This window comes from Cylas formicarius, unplaced genomic scaffold (assembly GCF_029955315.1).
Source record: "Cylas formicarius isolate icCylForm1 unplaced genomic scaffold, icCylForm1.1 PGA_scaffold_10__41_contigs__length_53128322, whole genome shotgun sequence".
In the NCBI taxonomy this organism is placed as follows: domain Eukaryota; kingdom Metazoa; phylum Arthropoda; class Insecta; order Coleoptera; family Brentidae; genus Cylas; species Cylas formicarius.
This window is the reverse complement of record NW_026844214.1, coordinates 33,848,411-33,858,048: the sequence shown is the minus strand read 5'-3', so window position 1 is coordinate 33,858,048 and position 9,638 is coordinate 33,848,411. Positions and strand designations below refer to the sequence as shown.

General features: G+C 30.7%; 1 long non-coding RNA gene across 2 annotated transcripts; it reads right to left on the bottom strand.

The window, feature by feature from the left end:
• On the bottom strand, positions 1–9,475 carry LOC132697988 (uncharacterized). Of its 2 annotated transcripts, none has more exons than XR_009618327.1 (3): positions 9,189–9,475; positions 8,616–9,144; positions 1–415 (listed from the first exon to the last, which is right to left on the bottom strand). It is a non-coding gene; the product is annotated as an uncharacterized LOC132697988 (long non-coding RNA). The 2 variants fall into 2 exon arrangements; XR_009618326.1 differs by having other exon boundaries at positions 8,616–9,132.
• Positions 9,476–9,638: the final 163 nt, after the last annotated feature.

The following is a 9,638-nucleotide window of genomic DNA, read 5'->3' as shown; positions in this document are numbered from 1 at the left end:
CTTACAATTATATTTACGTCATGTGTTCTATATTACGTTTATATTTAATTCTATGTATATAAAACCTTGCCACAAAACAATGTAATATAAAACCTGTGGGTATATAAACAAAACATTAAAAACAAAAACATTCACGTTATTCATATTAGAGTTACCGAGTCACATTTAACTAAATACTCCTGTCTGTAAAATACTTAATTACAAACCGATCTAGGGTGCGGGAAGCGTCACTTAACCATGTCAGTTTCGTTTCCCACGGATCCGAGCCACTTCGGGCATTTCCGGGATTTTACCGCACGGGTTTGGGAGCAATCGGATGTTTCCGGGGATATTTCCCACGTCTTGAATTTTGACGTTTATCAATTCTGACGGTCATGTCAGTAAATGTATTCGTGTTGCTTTGCCAAAAAAGTACCTAAAAACTAACGGTCGTAGAAAATAGTATATTATGCAACATGTGCGGTAAATGGCACGCTAGTTAAAGGTTCAATACGCAGGGTCAGTTTTTTTTTTAAATCAACTTTATTCGGTCACTGGGACCTTGCAATTGTGTGATACAACATAAGAGCCTGACAAATATTACGGCGCTTGTATTTATATATTAAAAGTGAGCATACAGCACAGAGATTAATAAATACGATATAGTCATTTATAGGCATATAACTCCCCCGGACTTAGTGGAGAACTATAGGGTATACCTAATAGTTCGGAGTCAGCGAGAGGGAAACTGGTCTCCTCTCGGCATCTTTTTGTCTTCTTTGTTCATCCTTTTCTTCTAGGGAAACTTTGTTATTATTTTTCTGGTTTTTAAACATCAGTTTACAAAAGCTTATTATAAAACATTTTGTTAATATTAAACAAAGTCCAATGATAAATAAAAGCACTGTATATATAATAGTTTCATAGAGTTTTAAATTTCCGGTAGATAATTCTTCGACTTCTTGTTTTTGTACATCGAGGTCTTGGTAGATTTTTCGGACTTCATCCAGGTTGACTTCGTCGATCTTGAGTTGATTCAAATTTCCTTTTCTTGCGTCTAAGTACGGTGAAACTGGTATCGAGGGCAGTTCCAATTTTTTGAAATTTAGATTCAGGTCTTCAAAGGACTTTAGTATCATCTTTTCGACGTAGATTTCACATTAATTATTTACTTCCACTACGTACGTTCCGTTAATGGGAATATTTTCTCTAGAGTTGTTTTTAGTTATTACGAATTTTTCGGGTGTGATCAGGATACACTGGTTCCTTTCCAATTTCTGTATCTTGATATTATTTATCAGAGTAGGCACAGGTGTACAGTTAGTAGAATTTACTACATATTTTAAAAGTTGTATTTCACAAAGCATATTTTCTTCTATTATGGTTGACGTTTGTCTTCATATACAAATTCTTCTGTTACAATCTCGTTACATTTTTCATCAAAGAATACATAGTTTTGCTCGTTTAGAATAAGGAACTTTGAACGAGGGACAATTGTTTCAAAAGTGTTAATTTTCGGGGTAGGTAAGGAATATAAATGGTAGTAGGCATACGTATTCTTTTCTACGATAGGTATCTCTATTATAAAGATAATTTGATTTTTCTTAGAGTAACTTTTTATTTTAATTTTTTTTTCAAAATATACGATATTTTTAAGATTTATTTCAAAGTAAATAAGAACTAAAAGTTTAGATTTACACGAAATTATATATTATGGCATGACAATTGTTTCGACAACACCATGTCTTTATCAAATGTGTTGTCGAAACAATTGTCATGTCATAATATATAATTTCGTGAAAATCTGAACTTTTAGTTCTTATTTATTTTGATAAATGGATTTTCATCAAGTAAAAGCCACCTCAATTCAATTTATTTCAAAAGGGAATTTATTTACTAGCTTTTTGAATTTCCAATAGTAGATAAGTAGGTTCAGTAATGGAATTATGAAATGTATTTAGTTTAGCAAAACTAATTTCGACTTCTATCCTTTCTAGGGTATCAAAAATTATTTGGAAGCTAGAAACATATTTTACTATTAATGTTTCTATTAGAAAATAGTGAAAGTACTTATTTATTCCTTTTTGTAATTCTTGTAATTCCTTGATCTGATTTAAAAGGGTCTTTTTATTTTTATTAATAATTCTGTAACATTATTGAATTCTGTAATCGATTTTGTCAAAATTGTTATTTGGTTAATCATTGCCTTTTTAATTTTACTTTGGTTTTCCGTCAACATATTAATAGCCTTATCATACCTTTCGGCATCGTTTTGGTCAAGGTTACCTGTTATTGCTTTTATAAACGATCTCTGTCCATTAACAATGCCTCTTTTATTTCTTATATTCAAAAGTGGGTTAAGTTGGGACAGTTGAATAAATATTTTATTTATCAGAACGAGTTGGAAGGTTGTCTGTATCTTATCCTTTAGATTTGGGTCAGAAATATTACCAAAAGTTTTCTTGGTTTGCAAATAATTAAATTTTCATTTTGAGAATTCTTCTATAAGTTTCGTAATATCAAATATTTGTATAAAATTTCAAGAGTTAACTTTATTTTGTACATTTCCTATTTTAAGGGGTAGTAGTCGCGGATTATTATTTAAATTATGAAATTTTGGTTCTTCTAATCTTACTCCGATAATGTAGACGCTAAATCTGAAACAATAGGTTCATTTTTAGATGGTTTCTTTAATTCTTTAATGTGAATAATTTCTTTATTTTGTTTATTAGTTATTTCTTCTCTATTTCTTTTGGAGTATTTTTGTGATTTCGAATGGTCCTAGAAATTTATTTAGTTTTTTATTTCTACCTTTGCTATTTTGTTTTGTTGTATTGTGTTTTTCTACCGTTTTAATTTTTTTGTCTAATTTTTCAGTAACCTTTTGGTATACGTGTTTTAATCGTTCTTTATGATTTTCAGCATAATCTGTATAGAAAGTGTCGGATACAAATATTTCAGTGGCTGCTCTTAAGTCTGTGTGACCAAAAGTTAATTCAAAAAGTGTATATTTTGTTGCACTATGAATAATATTATATGCAATAATAGCATAATACAATAAATCAATTTTATGATCTTTTAGAGCTTCTCTTAAAATTCGTAGATGTTCTATGAGTGAAGAATGCAATCTTTCGATAGGAGAATTAGATTTGTGATGGTTTATTGTAATAAAATGAGGGTTAAGTTTATGCGTTTTAAGTGTTTCTTTAACTACTTCATTATTGAATTCCGTTCCTCTCTCGATCGTTATATTTTGGGGAACACCAAATGCTGTGAAATATTTTATTAGTGCATTACTAACGTGAATTGTTGTTTTGGCTTCTAAAAATTATGCTTGTCCTAATTTAGTAAAAAGGTCTATTATTGTTAAATAATTTCCACCGTCTAATATAAAAATGTCTGCGTGAACCTTTTGAAATGGTCTTGTAGGTGTTTCAGTTGTCATTCTTGAATATTTTGCACGTTGCAAATGTCGCAGTTGTTAATATAATTGGTGATTGTTAATTTCATGTTTTTCCAATAATAATTCTTTTGTAAATATCCTTGAGTTTTGTTAATTCCGCGATGGTTTGTTTTACTTTCGTGATGAGATTTTATTAATAATATTTGTTCTTCTTGGTCAGTGATCGTATTTACTCTTTTCGTACACCGAATTAATTTTGGGCCTTTTTCTGAAAAATGTTTTAGATATATTTTGCAAAACTCATTATATAATTGATCTGTTTGGAAATAAACTGAATAAACTATTTTAGAGTCGGTATATTCTTTTAAAAATTTTAAAATGAGTTCGTCATTGTTAATAGCCGGTATTTTAACTAATATTATTTTATGATTTTCATGTTTCCCTAGTTACTTCCAATTTATGACATTAACTGAGACAATAATTTGGTTTACTTTGTTGTTAATATTTTCGTTGTATATTTTAATTCCTTCATTTGTTGTTTTGCAGTGGTATGTTGAGTAGGACATTAGTTAGGTCCTTTTAAAGTATTACAGGATATTTTACCGAATTTTGGATTTTGTTTTTTATTTTCAGAATTTATTGACGGGGTTTCATTATTTTGCGTATTAGGTTGCCATGAAGATAAGGGTTCCATTGTGTTTGCGAAATCTCTAAGAAAGTCTAAAATTTCTTGATTCTTGAATTCTGATTCATTTTCATTTTCTATGGCGTTTACTTTAATTGTCGATAGACAATCGGCGTTGCAATTAAATTTTCCTTTTTTATGTATTACTTCATTATTATATTATATATATATTATTATATATAATCATTCATTACTTCATACTAAACGTTTATGGTCGGTATAAATAAAAAATTTCCTACCAAATAAATGTGGTCTAAAATGTTTAAAAGCCCAAACCATGGCTAATAGCTCTTTTTCAATTGACGAATATTTAGTTTCGCTTTCATTAAGTGTACGAGATGCATATGCTATTGGACCATCGTTTGGTACAGAACCTTGGGATAATATAGCTCCAAGTGCAAAATCACTAGCATCTGTACTAAGGATAAATGGTTTTGAAAAATCAGGATATTATAATATTGGATCATTAGTTAATACATTTTTACAGGTTTCGAAGCTTTCTAGAAATTCTTTATCATGAACGACTTTTGCGTTCTTTTTAAGACATTTAGTTAATGGTTTTGTTATTTTAGAAAAATCTTTGAGGAATTTTCGATAGTATTCTAATAGTCCTAAAAATTGTTTGATTTCAGTTTGGTTTTTTGGCACTGGAAATTTTTTTATTACTTTTATTTTTTCTGGGTTAGGTTTCATACCGTTCATAACATGTCCATGTGCACTGTTTTTTGAAGAAATTCTGACTTGTCAAGCTGAATTTTAAAATTACTAGATCGAAGTCTATCAAATACTTGTTTAATACGCTCTAAATGTAATGAAGTACTAAATGTGATTATATCGTCTAAGTTGATTAAACATGTTTCACTTTGTAAACCTTGTATCACATTATCCATTACGCGTTGGAATGTTGAAGGGGCGTTCTTTAATTCAAAAGGCATTCGTTTAAATTCTAAATGTCCTCCTTCCGTTAAAAATGCTGTTTTAGAAACGTCTTGAGGATCTACCTCAATTTGATGGAAACCACTAGCAAGGTCTAATGTAGTAAAATAATTTGCTTTCCCTAATTTGTCTAAAAAAACGATGATGTTCGGGATTGGATATTTATCATCTACAGTTTGGTCGTTGAGTTTTCTATAGTCAATAACTAATTTCCATTTCTTCCACTTCTTGTTTATGAATTTCGGGAAAACGGTATGTTTTTGTAAAAATGGGGGTTTAATTTTTTAATTTAATTTTATGAGTTATTTGATTAGTAAAACTTAATGGCATTCCTTCACAATAAAAAACGTCTCTATATTCATAACAAATTTTCTTAATTGCGTCTTTTTCTTCTTGGTTACAATGACTGATTCTACTATTTTTTAAATTTTGTTTTAAGAGAGTGGTTGTTCGATGGTTATTTTTTGATAGTCGCAATCGATTTTCTCACACATATTTACCTCTAATAGGGTTATTAGTTCAACTAAAACGCAGGTTATAGCAAAATTATTTAATATGTCAACTAATGCTTTAGGCATTTCTACTCCATTTTCGAAGTTTAGATAATTTAAGATTCCTACTCCATTTTTCTTATTTACTGGGATTTTTATAACTTGTGTTCTTGGTGATATGGTTAAAGTATAATTAAAATTTTTTGTATTGAAAGTTTCACATTCCTCTTCCTTTTCGAAAATTATAGGAATTTAGATTTATTGAAGCGCTCACTTGATTTAAAATATCAATACCAATTAAGCCGTCGTATTTTGTATTAAATTTAAATAAATAAAACTTCTGAAATTCTTGGATTTTAAAAATTTCAAATAAAGGGATTTGTGCAACTTCGTCATGGTAAGTAGTATTATGAGCTGTTTGAATATTAAAATTTTCGTTGAATATATATGGATAGTAAAATTTATAAGCAATTTCGGGATTAATTAAACTTTTTGAACTACCTGTATCAATTAGAAATTTAGCATTTATTTGAGGAATAAAAATATAGGGTAGATTTGTTTTAATAGCATTTAATACTATGTTTTGTCCCATGTATTCTGGTCCGATCGAAAATTTGAATTTTCGTTAAATTATAAGTTTTGTGGTTCGACATTTTCTTGCATTTCGTGGTAACTGGACGTATTTGGATATGGGTTTTCATATTCTACAGGGTTTTGTAGAAGATAGTTGTCAGGGTAGTGGGAATATTCGTAGTTTTCAAAATTATCGTTAATTTCATAAAGGTGATTTTGATAATAATCGTTTGTGAAAATACGTTGGGCATGATTGTTTATACCAGTGTTACCGGAAGATGTGTCCATTGGTTTTGGTTTAGAGGGTTGATTATTTTGTTTTCTCCAACCGAAAGTATTTTGGTTATTAATAAAATTAGGGTTTCGGAAGATTACTCCTTTGAGTAAAATTTGATCTTTGGGATAAGCTATATGATAAATTCATAGGTCTTTGATTTTGATTTTGGAATATTGGTGTCCTATTCTGAAAAAGTGGAGGTTTTTGTTGAAATAAATTCGGATTATTAAATCTGAGAGGTTTTTGAAAAATGTTTTGTTGAGTATTCGTAAATGATCTCATAGGAAAAGTTGGTCTTTGCTGGAAAATGTTTGGTTTTTGTAGAAGAATTTGCGGTTTATGTATAGACATAGGAATTTGTTTTTGCTGTGGTTTAAAATGCATTTGCGTATTTAAGTTATGTGTTCTCTGGGTAGTATACAAGAAATTTTCTTCTTCGATTACTAGATTCATTGCATGCTCAAGGCATGTTGGTGAACGTAATCTGATCATAGTTTGTAAGGAGGGTGGTAAACCTCTAATGAATGTTTTCAAAGCGAGATCTTTACAGCTAGATCGTTTAACTTTCGTTACAGCTTCGGTTTCGAATTCGTTTATGGGAATTGTGTTTAATTTTGTCAAAAGCAGACTTCTTGCATCTTGAAAATGCATTCCGAAATTATAGGGCGATTTATCTCTACGTGGGGATAAAGTTATTGAATCTTGAATAAGGCCATCAATATTACGTTGGTCTCCGAATGTTAGATTTAATAAATCTTTTATTTCGTTTCATCTGTACGTGAACCGATTAGAATTAAAGCTCTATCTTTCAATTTTGACAATAACGCTCTACAAGTAAAACTACTAAGGGCTGTAATGTAGACTCATAAAACCCGAGAATCTGGAACCAAACCTTCTCATCGCGAATATATTTATGGAAGCCTTTGAGAAGAATCCTTTCATCTAAAACCAAAATTATGGAAACGCTACGTCGATGATACTTTTGTTATTTGGCTTCATGGTCAAGAAACCCTAGTAGATTTTCTTAGACATTTAAACTCGATACACCCTAACATATGTTTTACCATTGAGTTGGAATCTAATAATAACCTTCCATTCTTAGATATTCTTATCAATAGAAAACCAGACCTAACATTGGGTCGTTGTGTTTACAGAAAACCTATGTGCATACAGACTGATACCTTAATGCATGGTCACATCACTATGGGCCCAAAAATCATTGGTTATGGTTTTGTTTACAGAGCCGTAAAAGTATCTCAGTCTGAGTCACTGAAAACAGAATGAAAACACCTTACCTCTGCTATTCTCTCTAATAATTTCCACATTAATATATATTATTATATATATATATATATATATATATATATATATATATATATATATATATATATATATATATATATATATATATATTACATTCAAAACATCACTGACCACATATCAAAAGTTCGAAAGAACTATAACGTCAAAACCAGATTAACCACTTGTTCGAAAAATCTCTCGACGTCTTTTGAGTTGATACAGCATTCCATGCATAAGCGGCAAAGAATACATTGGAGAGACCGGACGAAAAATATCAACTAGGCTCAAAGAACACAAAAGAGGCTTACGACTAAGACAAATAAACTCATCAGCTGTTGCCGAACACACTCATGAAACCGGAAATAAAATTTTATTTGATAAAACTAAAATTCTTGCATGTAATCAGTTCTTCTACCAACGAAAAATCCGCGGGTCTATAGAAATGTTGGAAATAAAGCTTAAAAACGCCCCCCTATCAACAAAAACTTCTTTTATATATAATAAAATAATATTTTTGAGGAAGCCTCACTGGCAGCTCCATTTTTGACAAGAAATTTTATCCATTGTTTCCTTACAATTTCATCTTTTGGTAAACTAAAAAATCAAATGTAAATGGAATGACAATAAGTGATTATTATATCAAAACTAATAAACATATGCAATATGAAAGTCTACAAAAAAAGTGGGATAGCAAACATGGGATCAGTCTCATAACTTGTCTGAAAACTACTAAATATTTATTCACACAAGGGAGGTAGGTGATATTACGCGTCAAGGACATAGCTTACCCTGGAGCTAAGCAAGGGTGAGGAAAATAGTCGGAGGCTAATAAATATCTCTTCCTCCCAAGTTCTGCATATAATATTTTTCCTCCTCAAGTTGTCCCGAATACAACAAGCAGATGTACAAAATCAGTATTTATTGATAGAAGTGGTTCTATTTAGTCAGTGTCAAATCATGTGTACTTACCTCTCTAAGGAGAGAGGTGAGCTACAAATAAAGTACCCCAAAATTTTTCATAGTTGCCTAGAATTCCTGGTAATTCTCAAAGATTTCCTGTAATGTCTTCAAACTTCCCAAAAATATCCTGCAGATTTATCACGTAATTTCTTCCTGGTGCAGCTGAACTGATTCTGGAAATTCCCCAGTTTCTGCTGTAATAATATCTGTAATTTTTGACCAACCGAAAGGCAATTTCGTTTTCTCCAAGCATGATAATGACAAACGAAAACTTTCCCACATTGAGGTTTACAAGGATTTGTAATTATCAAAGAGTATTTCTTGTGATTGTTCTAGTAAAACTTGTAGCTAAATTGTTTTCTTACATTTCTTGTAATTCTTGGTACACTAAAACATATTACCCAAACATCTTTCCTATGTAGCTATTTAAGTGTACCTAGCAGTTTGCTAAATCACTCGGGTTTGTCTATTAGTTCCTCATATTTGCCACACTTGTACCAATTATACAAGTTTGTGAGTGGGAGTCCTATAGAAACCACTTTTAAATCTTTTAAATTAATTTGTACATAATGCAACACTTACCCGTATATAGGCACATTCTTTTCCTTAGAGTTTTGATCACAAACAAGTTTTTCACAAAAACACGAAAAAGGGACTGAGAGAATCATAACCATCAAAAATGCAAACAACAATGTCACAGACTGTTAGTGTTCTCTGCCAATAGCAATTCCTTGCTCGGTGTTGCCAATTATATTCAAATGTCAGAGACTGATTTTGCGTTCTTATGTAAATTAGTCAACTTTTGCAAAAAAATTATGGCAGTGTGCATGCGCATAAGATCCACACCTTCTCTACGAAAATATCATAGCCACCTACGGCGCATCACTTTTTACCGTAGTAGGGCTACTATACTATCTCATAGCTATTTGGTTAAAGTATACACTGGTAATATGGGTTAAAGTATATTATTGGAACCAAAGAATAATTGTGGTTGAAAATAAGTCAATGTATACACTTGTTTGAAAATTTTCG